At 48.1% G+C, this 19,051-nt stretch overlaps 1 long non-coding RNA gene across 1 annotated transcript; it reads left to right on the top strand.

Annotated features, from left to right (window-relative positions):
- Window positions 1–16,311: 16,311 nt before the first annotated feature.
- LOC138800755 (uncharacterized) lies at window positions 16,312–17,871 on the top strand. Its single transcript, XR_011364515.1, has 4 exons — window positions 16,312–16,391; window positions 17,122–17,178; window positions 17,615–17,674; window positions 17,756–17,871. It is a non-coding gene; the product is annotated as an uncharacterized lncRNA (long non-coding RNA).
- The last annotated feature ends 1,180 nt before the right edge of the window (window positions 17,872–19,051 follow it).

Below are 19,051 nucleotides of genomic sequence, written 5' to 3' on the forward strand. Positions count from 1 at the left end.
CCATTAAGAGAAAATTGGTGGAAACTCGCCCTGAATATATAGAACTACCCCACAGCCAAGTCTTGCTCATTTCGAAAGCTATTGAGAAGCAACAGATTAATCATGCGCCTCAAAGACTGACTGATAATAATGTGGCTGTTTTCCAACAAACACAAAACCCTCGTGCTAACAATGCCTCAAGAGTGGATGAGATTATGTATAATCAGCCAGCTCAACTCTATCCAGGAAGTCCTTTCCCTGGCAGACACCAACAGATGCCCAACAACAACAATAGGCCCCAAAAGCCTAAACCTGCTTGCTATTTTTGTGGCAAACTAGGCCATATTAGGAAGCAATGCCGTCTCTTTCTAGGACAGAATCTTCAAACCCAGCAAGGTTACCCACCAACCCGAGGATTCTCCAATTTGAGCATGGGACCACAGAATATGACCCCGCATGACCGCCAACAAAGATATAATCGACCCTCAAGCCAGGGTCGTCAACCACAGAGATCTCAACAGCACGACCAACTTGATCAGCAATCATTTCCTCCTCCTCCTCAGGACTGGTTTTACCCTGATGCATAGGAACTTGGCAAGCCTGTGTCTACTGTTTTCACTAACCTGGCGGACAAAGACCTTTCTTATCAATCTGGCCCTGTTTTTACAGTCAAACTTCCAGTAAATGGTCATGAAATCCCTTTTCTAGTGGACACGGGTGCAGCCAGATCAGTCTTAAGAACCTCGGATATCCCACCAGGTGTCACCCTCTCTCCTGACTATATCTCATGTGTCGGAGTTGACGGACAACCTACCAAGACTCGCCTTACCTATCCAGTGCCTGTTGGACACCAGAGTATACTGTCAAGACTTCTTGTTTCTCCTTCATGCCCAACCAACTTACTGGGAGCTGACCTCTTACAGAAGATGGGAGCAACTATCCGATTTGATTCATCTGGAATGTATCTAGACCTCGAAAATACTCCTACCACTGAAGAAATATGTGCTCTACAAGCCATACACACATTCCTAGTGCTTCCTTGTCACAAAAATATCCCTCCAAGAGTGCTACCCCTAATCCCGGATGGATTATGGGCCACAGGCCCTGATGATATTGGCCTACTTCCTGTCACCCCAGTACGTATCTTCCTGAAAGAAGGTGCATTACCACCCCACCTACCTCAATACCCCTTGAAAGCTGGTCAAGAACAGGCTCTGGAAGGACAGATTTCCGCCTTCCTGAGGAACGGCGTGCTTATCCCGTGCATGTCACCTGCCAATACACCCTTATTTCCTGTCAAGAAGAGGACTGCACAAGGTGAACCTGAAAAATACCGTTTGGTTCAAGATCTCAGAGCTGTGAATGCTGCTACTGTCCTGGAAACCCCAGTGGTTCCGAACCCCAACACTCTCCTCTCCCAAATACCTCCTTTTGCTGCTTGTTTCTTGCAAACGCTTTCTTCAGCGTTCCTCTAGAAGAATCTTCAAGATACCTTTTTGCGTTTACTTATTGTGGGAAACAGTATACCTGGACAAGAATGCCCCAGGGAGCACAGAACTCTCCAAACCAATTCACTCAAGCACTGCAGACATGCTTACAACCATGGATCTTGGCACACCCGGATGTGGTTCTCCTTCAGTATGTTGATGACCTGCTCTTGTGTGCCCCAAACGCCTTTGTTTGTGAAGATCATTCTATCAGCTTACTTCAGCACCTGGCCTCCATTAACTGCAAGGTGTCACAGTCAAAACTGCAGTGGTGCAGTGAAAAAGTTGTTTTCCTAGGACATTGTATCTCAAGTGGAACCAAACACCTTACGGAAGACCGCAAGAAGGCAGTGGCAGAGATCAAGCCACCCCAGACTCTAACCCAACTGCAAGCATTTCTTGGAATGATTACCTACTGCCGCCAATGGATTCCCAACGCTTCAGCTTTGATGCAACCACTTTATGACTCCTTTGCTGACATCAAGGACTCACATGGTCTTCCCATAGAGGCTATGAACTGTTTCTATGAACTTAAGAATCTTATTTTACAAGCCCCTTCCTTGGGGATACCAGATTATACTCAACCATTCTTCCTTTTCATCTCTGAGAACAATGGTCATGCTTCAGGAGTATTGGCCCAGAAACATGGTGGAAGAACACGGCCGCTTGGATATTACTCTTGCAGATTGGACCCAGTGGCTAGAGCGGCTCCCACCTGCCTCAGGGCAGTTCTTGCAGCACAAGCACTTCTGGACAAAACGGCTGATCTCATCTTAGGACATCCTGTTACTATCTTGGCACCACATAATTTACAAGCCATTCTGAAATTGTCCCAACAACCTCATTTGTCTATGCAGCGCAGGACACGCCTGCAAAGTTCTCTCCTCTTGCCTGAAAACGTCACACTGCAAAGATGTACAATTCTGAACCCTGCAACTCTGCTTCCTCTCTCAAGGGGGGAATGTGATCCTATTGAAGGCAATAGTGCTGCATCTCACAGGGATGAAGACTACCCTACAGAGGAAGATTACTATCCAGAACATGATTGTGTCCAGCAGATGGAAGATGAGACTTCACGTCTATCAAATGTTTCTACTTCACCACTGGACAATCCTGACTATATTCTCTTCACGGATGGCTCAAGGTACGCGGATGAAAGAGGACAGTTCCATACAGGATTTGCTGTGGTCACCTTATCAGAAACTGTGATGGCAAACTCCCTTCCTTCCCACATGTCGGCCCAGGAAGCTGAACTTAGGGCCCTGACCGAAGCCTGCAAGCTAGTGGAAGGGAAGACTGCCAATATCTACACAGACTCAGCCTACGCGCATGGAATAGCGCATGACTTTGGCCTGAAAATGGGCCTTGCGAGGTTTCCAGACAGCTAGTGGAACGCCCATCAAGAACCACAGAGCCGTGAAGACTTTGATGGGAGCTCTCCATCTACCGGCTCAAGTAGCCATCCTGAAGGTTAAAGCCCATGGAAGAACAGAGACAGAAGAAGCCAAGGGCAACTACAGAGCAGATCTAGCAGCAAAGGCCGCAGCACTTCTCCCAGAAGTTCGAGAGGAAGCAGAAGTTGCTATACACGTGCTAACAAGGGCAGGGAGGAAAAAAGAAGATGAAGCTGGAGAAGAAGAAGATATACCCAATCCAGGAATTACCCTGTTGAAGCAATTCCAGTCCCAGATAGGTCCAGAAGAAAAGAAGGAGTGGGAAAAACAAGGAGCTAAGATGCAAGAAGATGGATTCTGGAGAAAGGACAAAAGACTCTGCCTACCAAGAGCATTGTTCCCAGCAGTGGTGCAGTGGGCCCATGGAGTCACCCACAGAGGGAAGAACCAGATGATTTCCACCATCACTAAGTTTTACCTGGCACCTGGAATCTCTATCGCAGCAGCTACCTATGCTAAGAGTTGTGACATCTGCAAGACTTGCAATCCAGGGGGGACAGTGCATACTCCCAAGAAACACTTGGCTAAACCGCTATATCCTTTCCAGAGGATCCAGATTGACCACATGGAACTACCAAAGAGTGGAAGATACAAGTATGTCCTAGTGGTGGTGGACATGTTCTCAGGATGGACGGAGGCCTACCCAGTTGTTAACATGACAGCCAAACTTACTGTGAAAAGACTTTTGACCGACCTAGTCTGTAGGTTTGGAGTTCCAGAAGTTATTGAAAGCGACCAAGGCCCAGCCTTTATTGCAGATGTGACTAGGGAGATCTGGAAGATGGTAGGGGCAGACTTAGGCTTACATACCCCCTACCACCCTCAAAGTAGTGGGAAGGTAGAAAGAATGAATGCCACACTGAAAAATAAAATTCTGAAAGCAAGCAGAGAGTTATCCCTCCCATGGCCTGAGATCCTACCTATTGCCCTCTACTCTGTCAGGAACACCCCTAGGCAGCCCACCGGTCTAACCCCGTATGAAATTCTATTTGGGGGTCCTGCTAGGCTTGGGGCATATTACCCACAACAGTTGAAGGCGGGGAATGATAATCTTGTGAAGTATGTTGTAAACCTGTGCAATGAATTGAAAGTAACACATGCTGCAGTTTTCTCCTCTATTCCAGATCCAGAATCTGACCAGAGCACTCACTCCCTCCAACCAGGTGACTTTGTGGTTGTGAAAAAGCACGTCAGAGACGCTCTGGAACCTAGATTTGAAGGCCCATACCAAGTGCTTTTGGTGTCTCCAACTTCTGTGAAACTTGAAGGGAAAACCACCTGGATACACGCCTCTCACTGCAAGAAGGTGTCACCCACCAGTCCATCACCATGAAAGACGTCTTTATCCTTTTTATAATGTGTTCTGCCTGGGTGGGTTGGGGGACAACAGAGGTAGCCATTACACAAGATGAGGAGTTCATTACTCTCTGGTATAATTCATCCAACACCCATATAGCAACTTTTAAGGTCAATTTTAATCTACCCAGGGGAATGACATGCGATGAGGGGACTGTGTGGTATATGTGTGTTACTGATGATAACTATTGGGGTCCACATTGCGACTCCTGGGGGGCAGTGGGATGGAACACTGGAGACACTGATTGGGGATATAGACCAGAGGCTATACTACAGAGGAAAGACAAGAATGGGAAACCCTTACTCGATAGACTGACCTTACTCAAACCACTGTGTGTTAAGAAGAAGAAGGTGAAACTAGTTATAACCGTAGAAAACCCCAGTGCTAATGATGCAGGAACATATGTTATAGGTGGATATGGGGGAATGGCATCTGGTTATAAGGCAGGAATCAAGCTGAAGGACATGTTTCATTCTCCAGAGTGGAGAACAGAGGAGAAACAAACAACGGATATAATACATTTAGCCAAATCCCACATGCAAATGTATAATGAGATGGTAGCTATCTCAGACCCCACGGTAGAAGATGTATATGCAGTTGAGACAGGATACAGTGATACCAACTATTGGTTAGAATGGATGAAATACACTGCAGCACAATACAACCAATCAAACTGTTATGTATGCTCTAGTGCCCGCCCACACCTTGGGTCAGTTCCCCTACACCTAGACCCAGCTTCAGAACGGTGTTTCCTCAGCCTGTTCACCAACAGTACTACTAACAACCCGATTTGTGAGACTTGGAAAGTAAAATATCCCATAATCACACAAGCACCCACCCGAAGTCAGGGAATCACAATATACCCTGGTAACTACACATGCTTCGTGAGCGAAGGGGAGGGTAGAAACCTGGGTAAGTTTGAACCAGGCTATTGTGGAAGTTACAGTAACGCAACCAGAGACCAACTCCTGAACCAGGTCCAATCAGTAGCTGATGTGTTCTGGATTTGTGGGGATATGAAAATAAGACCCAAACTTGAAGGTAATTGGACAGGGGAATGTGCACTAGCCAATGCCCTAATGCCACTTCATGTAATACCCCTTGAAGATGGTAAGATGGAAGAGGTTTTCTCATTCTAGAATAGCAAGGTCCCTTGACTCTTCCATCAGACACAAGAGAACTATTGATCTGACCCCAAAGGGAAGCTTTGACCCACACGTATACATAGATGCCATAGGAGTCCCAAGGGGGGTGCCAGATGAGTTCAAAGCTAGGGACCAGGTGAAAGCAGGATTTGAATCAATCTTCCCTCAGATAACCATAAACAAGAATGTGGATTGGATAAACTATATTTATTACAATCAACAGAGATTTGTCAATTACACTCGGGATGCCCTACATGGATTGGTAGACCAACTAGGCCCCACATCTATTATGACTTTCCAGAACAGAATGGCCCTAGATATGGTGTTGGCAGAGAATGGTGGAGTATGTAAAATGATCAAGGATGTTTGTTGCACCTATATACCTGACAATACTGGTCCAAACGGTAAGGTAACCCTAGCCATTAAAAAACTAGACAACATATCTGAAGAGCTAAAGAGGAATGCTGGTATAACAGACCCATGGGACCAGTACTTCTCTTGGATGAGCGGATGGCAGAAGTGGCTAGCACAGGTGGGCACGGTGCTAGGAGTAGTTTTACTGGCCTCATTAATCATGGTTCTCCCAATGAGAGTTATTACTGAGCAACCCAGGGCCTGACAGGTTCCCTTTGAATCACTTATATGATAAAGAATAACCTAGACTTACAAATTAATTAGGGATAGATAAGGGAAGGGTAGACTCTCATGGTGACTAAGTCCCAGTGGAAGGAGGTGGTGTTTGTTAGGAACACAAACTCCAGTAGCTGGGTGAAATACCCCTACTCCCCATCCCTCACCATGAGACAGCTACAAAGGCTCAAGACTACTAGTTTTTAGGGAAAACAAGGGAAAGGTTATTCTAATGGGTGATTAAGTGATTTCAATGTTTCTAGGGGGGACTGTCAAGTATGGGGTCAGGGGATGACCCTCATAAGAGAAACATTTAAATCTACAATGTATACTAACACGTGATTCTCATTACAATATATAATTCTTAACAAACTGCTTCAGACATATATATATATATATACACTAGTAGCTTGTAACTGCTTCTGCAAGGCAAAGCCTTCACATGGAAGATTAATGGTTCCTGTCCTGGACAAAGAATGGTATGCTGGTGGTTTGCAGAGGAAGATAGAGGAAGTCACGTCCAGAAGATATGTGAAGATAGAAAACGTTACTACCACAAGAGTCTAAAGGCCTAAGCTACGCAGTAGAAAATGCATAAATTAATAGAGATTTGGTGTAATCCAATTAGATCAAAGAGGAATGTAATAATGTTATATTGTAACCACCCCTATATTCTACCCTATAAATGTATGGATCAAGGAAGTAATAAAGAGGAGTGTATATGGAACTTGGACCAAACTGGTTGTTGGTGTGATTTCCTTACGGCCGACACTTCCCTATTTTACAATCTAGACATAGACAGTTAGTTGAAGCGTGGCAGAATAAATTACCCTAATTACCCCATACCTCCCTGCCACGACAAATGCAACATGGCCCCTCGAAATCCATTCCATCCAAATCCAGCCTTCAAAAACCAAATGGCGCTTCTTCCCTTCGGAGGCTTACCCTGCACCCGCATGGCGCTTTATGTCCACATGTGGGGTATTTCCGTACTCAGGGGAAATTGCTCTACACATTAAATGTTTTTTTTATCTTTTAACCCCTTGTGAAAATGAAAAAACATGACAAGATTAATGATTTAGAGTAAAAATTTTACAAAAATTACACTAAATGTTGGTCTAGCCTTGATTTTTTTCCATTTCCACAAGGGGTTAAAAAAGAAAATGAACACAAAACGTGTAGGGTAGTGTCCCCTGAGTACGAAAATACCCCACATGTGGACATAATGTGCCATATGGGCACAGGGCAAGTCACCAAAGGGACAGAGCGCCATTTAGAGGCTGGAATGGAGGATGGAGGCCATGTCGCAATTACAAAGCTCCTGTGCTGCCAGGACAGTAGAAACCCCCGACAAGTGACCCCATTCTAGAAACTACACCCCATAAGGAATCTAACAAGGGGTGCAGTGAGCATATGGACCCCACTGGTGACGGGCACTTATGTAGAACATGTGCCGAGAAAATAAAAAATACAATTTTTTTCATTTTCACGTCCCAAATGTGGCCGTCACCAGGGGGCCATATCCCCGCTGCCCCCCTTCTTAGATTCCTTATGGGGTGTAGTTTCCAGAATGGGGTCACTTGTGGGGGGTTTCTACTGTCCTGGCCGCACACAGGCTTTGTAATTGTATCATGGCATCCTCTAATGGGAATGGCGGCCATACCTACTTAGCTGGGGAAAAGGGACAATTCTAATTTATTTGGGGGTATTAGGCCAATTATTAGTTTATAAGGTTGGAAATGACAGGTGTCCATCAAATTCAACCTGTGTTGATCCAGAGGAAGGCAAAAAAAAAACCCTTGTAAGGCAGCAACAGTAGCCTCATCACAGGGGAAAAATTCCTTCCCGACTCCATAATGGCGATCAGAATAATCCCTGGATCAACGTGACCCCTGAAATAGGAATAAGGGACAGAATTTAGATAATGTAGAACCCCAGTGACGTGTGGTGCGCCTTGGAGCGATCCAGTATGCAGACGCCGGGGGGATCAGGACAGGTGGCACACTGGAAAATGTTGTCCTTCCTGATCCCCCTGTTACCCCACACTCTGCACTTCTTCTGGGGTCTCCCGTTCTCCAGTGTGGGGGACGTCACCTGGAAAATGTTGCCCTGGTGCGATACGGGGTCCTTCATATCCAGAAGCGCTGGGTCCGCTCCATGGCTGCTAAATATTAGGGCGCTATTACTGCTTCTGATATGTTCGGATCGTGCCGCAAGCTACAGGGCAGCGAGAGACCAGAGGAGGGGGCGCTGGTATAAAAGTTATCCCCGTACAGGTGGTGACCTTTATCCAGCAGTGGGAAGATCAGTTCCCGGACGATCTTCCCACTAACTCCGAGGATGGGGGGGAGGGGGCATCTGGGGGCTGCATTCGGGTGTCCCTTCCTACATACACTCTAAGGGTACGTGCACACTGCGGAATCGCGACAGATAACCCTTCGTGCATTCTGCAGTTGGCACCCGCCGGCGGACTGATGCAGGCGCACGTCTCCGTCCGTGTCATAGACTCCATTCTATGCATGGGCAGATTCCGCTCTCCGTCCAACGTGTTCATTCTTTGGATGGACGATGGAATCCGCCCGTGCATAGAATGGAGTCTATGACACAGGGGGAGACATGCGCCCGCATCAGTCCGCCGGCGGGTGCCAGCTGCGGAATGCACGAAGGGTTATCCTTCGCCATTCCGCAGTGTGCACGTACCCGAAATCTGTAAGTGTACCCTGAGGTACTCTCACAGAGTTTGTAGAATTTCACTCCATACCGTCATCTCTTATTGGGACGGTACTGGCGGAAAAGATGTGTCTGGGGGGCAGCGTACGCTACGCTACCCCCAGATACGTCATTGGAGGATGAGGATGATGAGGATGAATGGAGGAACGAAGGACCCCCCATTCATCCTCACTGGCTGTTTCGGTGTCGGAGGTAATAATAACGTATCCCTCTGACGCCGAAAACACCCTGGGGGCCATCTTTATATGGGGATTGGTATATGGGGTATGTAGTGGTGTAGTGTCAAACTTTATTCAATGTAGTGTGGTGTAATGTAGTGTTTTTTACGTGTTTTTTTACAGTAAGTATAAAAAAAAAACCTACGCCAACAAAGGAGTTGCTGATAAATGCCGCACTTATGTGCGGCACTTATAAGCAGACCATGGCAGTAGAATATAGAAAAAAAACACCCTACGCCAAAAAGGAGGAGTTGCTGATTAGCAGCGCACTTTCGTGCGATGCTGATCAACACTCAGCGGCGATAGGGTGCGGAAAATAGAAAAAAAAAAATTTGAAAAAAAAAAAAAAAAAAAAAAAATTTCTACATTCTGAACATCCCTGTAGCTGCTGATAAGTGTATTACACATATCAGCCGCTAGAGGGCAGCAGAGCGCAAAATACGGAAAGAGCCGACGCTGGAGCCGAAAATAGCCGAGAGAAGCCGAACGTGACGTCACGGAAGAAGCCGAAGACCCGAACGAAGACGAGGATGCCGCGAACCCGGAAGACGCCGATCAGGAGCCCGGGACAGGTGAGTAATGTACAAATACCTGCTCTGGACCCCTCGGCTGCCTAGCTGAGGGGTCCAGGGCAGGTATTTACTATATTGTGGGACTCTGATCGCCTTGCCACCGGCCCGATCGCCGTGAATGGCCGGCCGGTACCGGCCAGCCGTTTACGGCGATCGGGCCGGTGGCACAGCGATCACCATTACTTTTTACAGTAATGGCGGTCGGTGCCGTCCTCGGACAGCACCGACCGCCATTTTTTTCCGGGTCATCGGGTCGCCGATGACCCGGAAAGGTTCCGATCGCCGCTATTGGCTGATCTGAATTGATCAGCCTATAGCGGCGATCGTAAGCACGGGGGGTGTTAACCACCCCCCGTGCCGTGAAGCTAAGATGGCCTGCTATGATTTATAGCAGGCCATCTTCCCCGACCGCTGTGTGTGAACACGCAGCGATCGGGGGAAACATCGGGCGTAAATTTACGCCCTGATGCGCCAAGTACCAGGGCGCGAGGGCGTAAGTTTACGCCCGATGTCGTTAAGGGGTTAAACGGGCGCCGCGCGAAATCGCGCGGCGCTCCGGTGAGGATGGCTGCTGATTCTATCAGCAGCCATGTTCCTGTGTCACATAGGGGGCAGTTTCCCTGCCCCCCGTGACGACGATCGCTGTGATTGGCCGATGACTTCGCATCGGCCAATCACAGCAATTTGCTGGATTTCCGGGACGGGACCCCGGCAAAGAGCTGTGATTGGTGCTGTCAGAGACAGCACCAATCACAGCTGTGACCGGGCATCACCTGCCCATTGATCCGGCCCCCCGATCGCCCGTGATTGGCCGGCTGCTGCCAGCCGGCCAATCACGGGCGATCCACACTACTACTCCTATCATCACCTTCTCTGCTTGCTGATAATCAGCAGCAGAGAAGGAGATGATGGGAGCAGCATGCACCCGGCACGGTCTTGGAGGGTGCCGGGCGCCGGGTGCTTCCTCCCCCCAAGCTGCTGCCGCCGCCGCCCCGTCTCCGGTAACAGGGAGATCAGGACAGCTGATCTCCCTGTTCTTCCTACCCTCCGTCGTCCTCCTCTTCCTCCGCCCCCCGTGCCTCCCCGGTGTTTTCTCCTCCTCCCCTCCACCCCTCAGTCCGGCCAGCCCCCCTTCCTGTTTTCAGCCCCCCCCTCCGAGCTGACAGCCCCCCTGTGTCCTGCAAGCCCCCCCCCCGTGTCCTCTGTCCTGCCAGCTCCCCCAGTGTTCTGCCAGCCCCCCCAGTGTTCTGCCAGCCCCCCCAGTGTTCTGCCAGCCCCCCCCAGTGTTCTGCCAGCCCCCCCTGTGTTCTGCCATCCCCCCCCTGTGTTCTGCCAGCCCCCCCTGTGTTCTGCCAGCCCCCCCCCTGTGTTCTGCCAGCCCCCCCCCTGTGTTCTGCCAGCCCCCCCCCTGTGTTCTGCCAGCCCCCCCCTGTGTTCTGCCAGCCCCCCCCTGTGTTCTGCCAGCCCCCCCCCCCCGTGTTCTGCCAGCCCTCTCCTGTGTCCTCTGTCCTGCAGCCCTCTCCTGTGTCCTCTGTCCTGCAGCCCCCCCTCCATCCTGCCAGCCCCCCCTGCATCCTGCCAGCCCCCCGCGTCCTGCCAGCCCTTCCCGCGTCCTGCCGCCACCCTCCCCTGCGTCCTGCTGCCTCCCTCCCCTGCGTCCTGCCGCCACCCTCCTCTTACCCTCTCCCCTTTCCTTCCACCCTCTGTCATGCCACCCTCTCCCTTCACCCTCTCCCCTCTGTCCTGCCACCCTCTCCTCTCACCCTCTCCCCTCTGTCCTGCCGCCCCTCTCCCTTCACCCTCTCCCCTCTGTCCTGCCACCCCTCTCCTCTCACCCTCTCCCCTCTGTCCTGCCGCCCCTCTCCTCTCACCCTCTCCCCTCTGTCCTGCCGCCCCTCTCCTCTCACCCTCTCCCCTCTGTCCTGCCGCCCCTCTCCTCTCACCCGCTCCCCTCTGTCCTGCCGCCCCTCTCCTCTCACCCGCTCCCCTCTGTCCTGCCGCCCCTCTCCTCTCACCCTCTCCCCTCTGTCCTGCCGCCCCTCTCCTCTCACCCTCTCCCCTCTGTCCTGCCGCCCCTCTCCTCTCACCCTCTCCCCTCACCCTTTCCCCTCTGTCCTGCCGCCCCTCTCCTCTCACCTCTGTCCTGCCGCCCCTCTCCTCTCACCCTCTCCCCTCACCCTCACCCTCTCCCCTCTGACCTGCCGCCCCTCTCCTCTCACCCTCTCCCCTCACCCTCTTCCCTCTGTCCTGCCGCCCCTCTCCTCTCACCCTCTCCCCTCTGTCCTGCCGCCCCTCTCCTCTCACCCTCTCCCCTCTGTCCTGCCGCCCCTCTCCTCTCACCCTCTCCCCTCTGTCCTGCCGCCCCTCTCCTCTTTCCCTCTCCCCTCTGTCCTGCCGCCCCTCTCCTTTCCCTCTCCCCTCTGTCCTGCCGCACCTCTCCTTTCCCTCTCCCCTCCGTCCTGCCGCCCCTCTCCCCTCCCCTGCAACCCTCTCCTCTTAACCTCTCTCCTCTCCCCTCCGTCCTGCCGCCCCTCTCCCCTCCCCTGCCACCCTCTCCTCTTACCCTCTCCGCTGCCACCCTCCCCTCCTAAAAAACACACAAATAAAATGTAAAAACAGTACATAAAACACTAACACTTACACGTGTAAAAGGATAACACTTACAAACCCCTTTAAGGATGCCTTCACACACACCGAAATCCGTTGCGGATCCAGCGACCGGGGCATCTCTATGAGAATACATACACGCAACAGGAATGACATCCCGCTGCGTGTATGTAAGTTAACCCCTTGCTGGCCGGAGCATACATCACCTCCTCCCCGATCTGGTTTGCTTCGGGGGTTCTCAGCAGGACGTCTCGCTCAGCCAATCAGTAGCTGCGGCGGGGCAGCTCACTGATTGGCTGCGTGGGATGAGCAGACACCGGGAGCCCCGAAGCAAGCCGGAACGGGGAGGAGGTAAAGTATGCTCCGGCCAGCAGGCGTTAACTTACATATAGGCAGCGGGATGTCATTCCTGCTGCGTGTATGTGTTCTCATACGGATGCACTGGCGCTGGATCCGCAGTGTGCGGATCCGGTGTGTGTGAAGGCATCCTAAAGAAAAAATAACAAAAAAATGGCCACAGGTTGTTCTCGGCTGAGGAGGCATTCGACTGGATTGCCTCCGATACTGAGACAACCATTGAGGGAGAAGAGAAAGATCCCTCGTTCCTTCTTCCTTCCTCTTCGTCCTCATTGTTATCACCATTTAGTGATGACAAGCCCCCAAGGAGCTGCCCCAGGAAGCCCCACAAGCCCCCTTAAGTGACCCCACCCCGTACGAACCACAGATTCCTGAGTTCGTTGGGGTCACTTGTGGGGGGGTTCCAATGTTTTGGCAGCATCGGGGCTCTTCGTCCTCCATTCTGGCCAAATCCAGCTTCCAAAATCCAAATTACGCTCCTTCCCTTTGGAGGCTTTGCGTGCGGTGACTTTGCACTTTGTGTCCCCATGTGGGGTACTCTTGTAATCGGGGGAAATTGCTCTACATGAGTAGTGGTTTATTTTTTCTTTTAACCCCTTGTGAACATAAAAATTCAAAGTTACACCAACGTTTTAGTGTAAAAAATTAAATTTTTCATTTTCACAGCACATTATTCCACATTTGTGCCCGTCACCAGTCGGGTCCATATGCTCACTGTACCCCTTGTTACATTCCTTGAGGGGTGTAGTTTCCATAATGTGGTAACTTGTGGGGGGTTTCCAATGTTTTGGCAGCACGGGCACTCTGCGAACCCGACATGGCCTTCGTCCTCCATTCCAGCCTCTAAATGGCGCTCTGTCCCTTTGGTGGCTTGCCCTGTGCCCATATGGCACATTATATCCACATGTGGGGTATTTTCGTACTCAGGGGAAATTACCCTACACGTTTTGTGTTAATTTTCTCTTTTAACCCCTTGTGGAAATGAAAAAATCAAGGCTAGACCAACATTTAGTGCAAAAAAAAATTAAATTTTTACACTAAATCATTGATCTAGTCTTTATTTTTTCATTTTCACAAGGGGTTAAAAGATAAAAAAACACGAAATGTGTAGAACAATTTTCCCCGAGTACGGAAATACATGTGGACATAAAGCGCCATGTGGGTGCAGGGTAAGCCTCCGAAGGGAAGGAGCGCCATTTGGCTAGAATGGATGGTGAATGCCATGTCGCATTTACAAAGGCCCTGTGTTGCCAAGACATTGAAAACCCCCCAGAAGTGACCCCATTATGGAAACTACACCCCTCAAGGAATCTAATAAGGGGTGCAGTGAGAATATGGACCCCTCAATGACTGGCACATTTGTGCTGTGAAAATGAAAAAACAAAATTTTTCACTTTCACGTCACATTGTTCCACATTTGTGCCCGTCACCAGTGGGGTCCATATGCTCTTTGCACCCCTTATTAGATTCCTTGAGGGGTGTAGTTTTCAGAATGGGGTCACTTGTGGGGGTTTACCACTGTCTTGGCAGCATAGGGTCTTTGTAAATGCGACATTGCCCTTGAAATCTATTCCAGCCAAATCCAGCCTCCAAAAGCCAAATAGCGCTCCTTCCCTTCGGAGGCCCGTCTTGCGGCCGCATGGCGCTTTATGTGCACATGTGGGGTATTTCCGTACTCGGGACAAACTGCTCTACACATTTTGTGTTTTTTTTCTCTTTTTAACCCTTGTGAAAATGAAAAATTCACGGCTAGGCCAATGTTTAAGTGTAAAAAATTTAATTGTTACACAACATCATTGATCTAGTTTTCAGGTTTCTCATTTGCACAAGGGGTTAAAAGAGAAGAAACAAAACAAAACATGTAGAGAAATTTCCCCCGAGTATGGAAATACCCCACATGTGGACTTAAGGCGCTATGTAGCCGCAAGACAGGCCTCTGAAGGGAAGGAGCGCCATTTAGCTTTTTGGGGCTGGATTTGGGTAGAATGGATTTCGAGGGCCATGTTGCATTTAAAAACTCCCTGTGCTGCCAAGGCAGTAAAACCCCCCACAAATGGCCCCGTTATGGAAACTACACCCCTCAAGGAATGTAACAAGGGGTGTAGTGAGCATATGGACCCCACTGGTGATGGGCACAAATGTGGAACAATGTGGCGTGAAAATTAAATATTACTTTTTTTACACTATAATGTTGGTCTAGCCTTGAATTTTTCATTTTCACAAGGGGTTAAAAGAGAAAAAAACACACAAAATGTGTAGAGCAATTTCCCCCGAGTCCGTAAATACCCCACATGTGGACATAAAGCGCCATGTGGGCGCAGGGCAAGCCTCTGAAGGGAAGGAGCGCCATTTGGATTTTGGAGTCTGGATTTGGCGAGAATGGATGATGAACACCATGTTGCATTTACAGAGCCATCGTGCTGCCAAAACAGTGGAAACCCCCACAAGTAACCCCATTCTGGAAACTACACCCCTCAAGGAATCTAACAAGGGGTGCAGTGAGGATATGGACCCCTTGATGACGGCCACATTTGTGCCTTGAAAGTGAAAAAATGAAATTTTTCCCTTTCACGTCACATTGTTCCACATTTGTGCCCGTCACCAGTGGGGTCCATATGCTCACTGCACCCCTTATTAGATTCCTTGAGGGGTGTCGTTTCCAGAATGGGGTCACTTGTGGGGGGTTTCCAGTGTTTTGGCAGCACAAGGACTCTGTAAAAGCGACATGGCCCTTGAAATCCATTCCAGTGAAATTCAGCTTCCAAAGGCCAATTGGCGCTCCTTCACTTTGGAGGCTCGTCCTGCGCCCGTTTGGCACTTTATGTCCACATGTGGGGTATTTCTGTACACTGGAGAAACTGCGCTACATGTTTTATGCGTTTTTTTTCCTTTTATCCCTTTGTGGAAATGAAAAATTGAAGGCTAGAACAACATTTCAGTATAAAGAAATAATTTTTATTTTTTTACGCCATATTGTTCAGAAAATCTGTGAAGCACCTGTGGGGTCCAGATGCTCACCGCACCCCTTGTTACATTCCTTGAGGGGTGTAGTTTTCTAAATGGTGTCCCTTTAGGGGTGTTTTTTAGGTTTTGGTACCCCAGAGCCTCTGCCAACCTGAAGTGGTACAGTCATAAATGACCAAATATAACTGAGGTGTTCAAATTCACTAGGCGCTCCTTTATATCTGAGGCTTGTGGTTGCGTCAAAAAGCACAATAGGGCCACATATGGGGTATTTCTATAAACTGCAGAAACGGGGCAATCAATATTGGGGTGAATTTCTCTGGTAATAGGTTTACAATTATGAAAGATATTGGATTACAAGAAAATCTCTGCACAGAAAATTAAAATTTTCAAATTTCTTACACACTTAGCTTTTATTTCTGTGACTCCCCTAAAGGGTTAAAAAACTTTCTGGATGTGCTTTTGCAGAGTTTGGGGGGTGCAGTTTCTGAAATGGGGTGCTTTGTGGGGCTTTCTAACATACAGGCCCCTCAAATACACTTTAAACCTGAACAGGTCCCTAAAAATATCTGATTTTGAAATTTTACTGAAAATTTGGAAATTTGCTGCTTATGTTTTACGCTTTCTATTGTCTAAAAAAAATGAAATATGGTTTAATAAATGCCGCCAACATAAAGTAGACATGTTGCTAATGCTATTTAATATATAATTTATGTGGTATAACCATTTTCTGTATAAGCAGAAAAGTTTTAAAGTTGGAAAAATGCATTTCAAATTTTTCACGTTATTTTGGTTTTTTCTTAAAGATTCGTTAAAAGTATCGACTTCAATGTACAAGAAATGTGAAGTACAATATGTCACCAGAAAACAATCTCAGAATCAGCCAGATAGGTAAAAGCATCCAGAAGTTATTAATGAATAAAGTGACACTGGTCATATTCATAAAATTTGCTCCGGTCCTTAAGGCCGTTTCAGGCCCGGTCCTTAAGGGGTTAAAGGGGTTGTCCGGCGATAAAAAATTATTCACAGAATAACACACATTACAAAGTTATACAACTTTGTAATGTATGTTATGTCTGTGAATGGCCCCCTTCCCCGTGTCCCCCCCCCCCCCCACCCGTGTACCTGGAAGTGTGGTGCGCTATACATACCTGTGCTCAGCCAATCGCGGCTGAGCGGCTGATGACGCGGCCACGTCATCAGCTGCTCAGCTGCGATTGGCTGAGCACAGTTATGCTCAGCCAATCGCGGCTGAGCTTCGGATGACGCTGCAGAGGGCGGCCAGCACTCGGGAAGATCCGCTGGCCGCCCGAAGAAGACGTCACTGCTGAGGATCGGAGACCGTGGTCGGCACGTGACAGGTATGTATAGCGCACCACACTTCCGGGTACACGGGTGGGGGGTGGTGGGACACGGGGAAGGGGGCCATTCACAGACATAACATACATTACAAAGTTGTATAACTTTGTAATGTGTGTTATTCTGTGAATAATTTTTTATCGCCGGACAACCCCTTTAATTGCAGCTCTAGTTACCAAATCTTGTAACTGCATAAAGGCACCTTATTAAAATGTTATTCATTTTTTAATTCACACTGTTTTTTTCTACCCTTTTTAAAAAGATTAAGTGACTTTAGCAGGAGAAGAGTCAACGGTTGGACCGGAAGACCTTTTTAACAGTAAGGATTTCAATTTTTTTATACATGTAATGTATGTCATTTTTTTTTTTTTTTTTAAATAGAGGCACTATTAAACGGAACGAATATCGTTCGCATTTGTTCAATATCGGTGGATGACAATGATAGTGGAATAGAGAGCAACAATCACCCAACATCGTTTATGATGGATGATCATTGCAGTCGCTAGTTTTTCACCATTTTGAAAAACAAGCGACAGATATAGCAGCGATATGCTGCAGTCGCTACGTGGAATAGGAGCATCGGCAGCAGACGCTGCTTTATCCTATGGGCTGCCCGGACGTTCTGCGATCCACGTGCAGCCTCCCCGGCGCCAGCAGCAAGCGGGGAACAAGGAGCAAACAAACGGGGAGGGCACACGTTTTCTCCTCTAGACGACCATGAAATTGGGACTTAATGTTATTTTTTTTTTTTACAGTAATTGTAATGGAGGAAAAAAAAGAATCCAGTCAAAGCAGCAGCAGTTCTTCAGTAGTTGGTAAATCTTCCATAAATTTGATTATTTGTAATTTAATAAAAATTTATTTGTTGTATGTTAATTTTTATATTTTTTTTACAGAAGTCATAAATGAAGATACGAAAACTCCGTACTCCAGCAACAATACAGAATTGCAAGCCATCCTTAAATCATACAACCTGCAGTTGTTTGTTCTGGCACGGTGTGTCAGAAATATGCAAGCCATGTTTAGCCAATTGGCTACATTACTCAGAGGTCAATGTGCAACTGACCAGTGAATCTTAAAATTAAATTGCCATGCCAAAAATTTTATGTTCACATAATACCAGGTTGTAAATGTTCTACAAGTTTTTTAATGCATAAGTTATTTTTTTTTTTATTTTTTTTTTATATTTAAGGTTTTTATTTTCAAAGACAAAAAGAGAAGATTTACAATACAAATGGGAACTCGGGACGGCAAGTCCCTCTGGGGGGAAAGGGGTAAACACAAAGAATAATGTAAATGCACAGAATGCTATCGTAATCGTGAACTGTAACAAAAAACAGTAGAAATATCAACATCCGTAACCGGACCAGAAAAACAGGAGCAGCATTCCGGTCGATCTCAGTGTAAGTCAATGCAAAGAACAGTATACTATTGTATGTGAATTGCACTGCAGAAGTAAGAGAGACAGAAGTAAGAAAACAACAAACAAGACAAACCAGACAAAATAGAACAAGACAACAGAGGGATCACAAAAGAGCGATTGTCCCTGGTGGCGAGAGAGGGGGGAGGGGGCACCCTCCAGGAGTCTAGATACAAGAGGGGGGTTCAAGCCGTGGCGGTTCTATAAGAATCAGAATCTATAAACGCAAGCCATTGACCCCAAGTGGCCGTATACCTCTTCACCGCCGCCGGGGTAATAGCAATGAGTTCCTCCATATGATGCATCTGGGCTATTTCCGCAAACCATTCGTCAATGGTCGGGGGGTCAACAGATTTCCATTTCCGAGGGAGGACTGACTTGGCAGCTTGGAGCAGATGGCGTGCCAGAGATTTTTTAAAGCGCGACTGAGCTGTGGGGAACATGAAAAGCAGTGTCGCTTCAGGGGTATTAGGGATAGTGATAGCGGTAATTTCCTTAATGAGACGCAAGACCGTGTGCCAAAATGTCCGCAATTTGGGGCAACCCCACCAGATGTGTGTCATGGTGCCTCCCATGCCCCCACAACGCCAGCAAGTATCAGGGACCAGGGGATACCAGTTATGAAGGGCAGCCGGAACCCGGTACCAACGGGACAAAATTTTATAACTGGTCTCCTGTGTCTTACATGCCATAGTGGCTTTGTGAGAAAGATAAAAAGCCTTTGACCATTGTTGTGGCGTAAAAGTTTTCCCCAACTCTGTCTCCCATGCTG

The sequence above is a fragment of the Dendropsophus ebraccatus genome, chromosome 9 (genome assembly GCF_027789765.1).
Source record: "Dendropsophus ebraccatus isolate aDenEbr1 chromosome 9, aDenEbr1.pat, whole genome shotgun sequence".
Classification (NCBI taxonomy): Eukaryota; Metazoa; Chordata; class Amphibia; order Anura; family Hylidae; genus Dendropsophus; species Dendropsophus ebraccatus.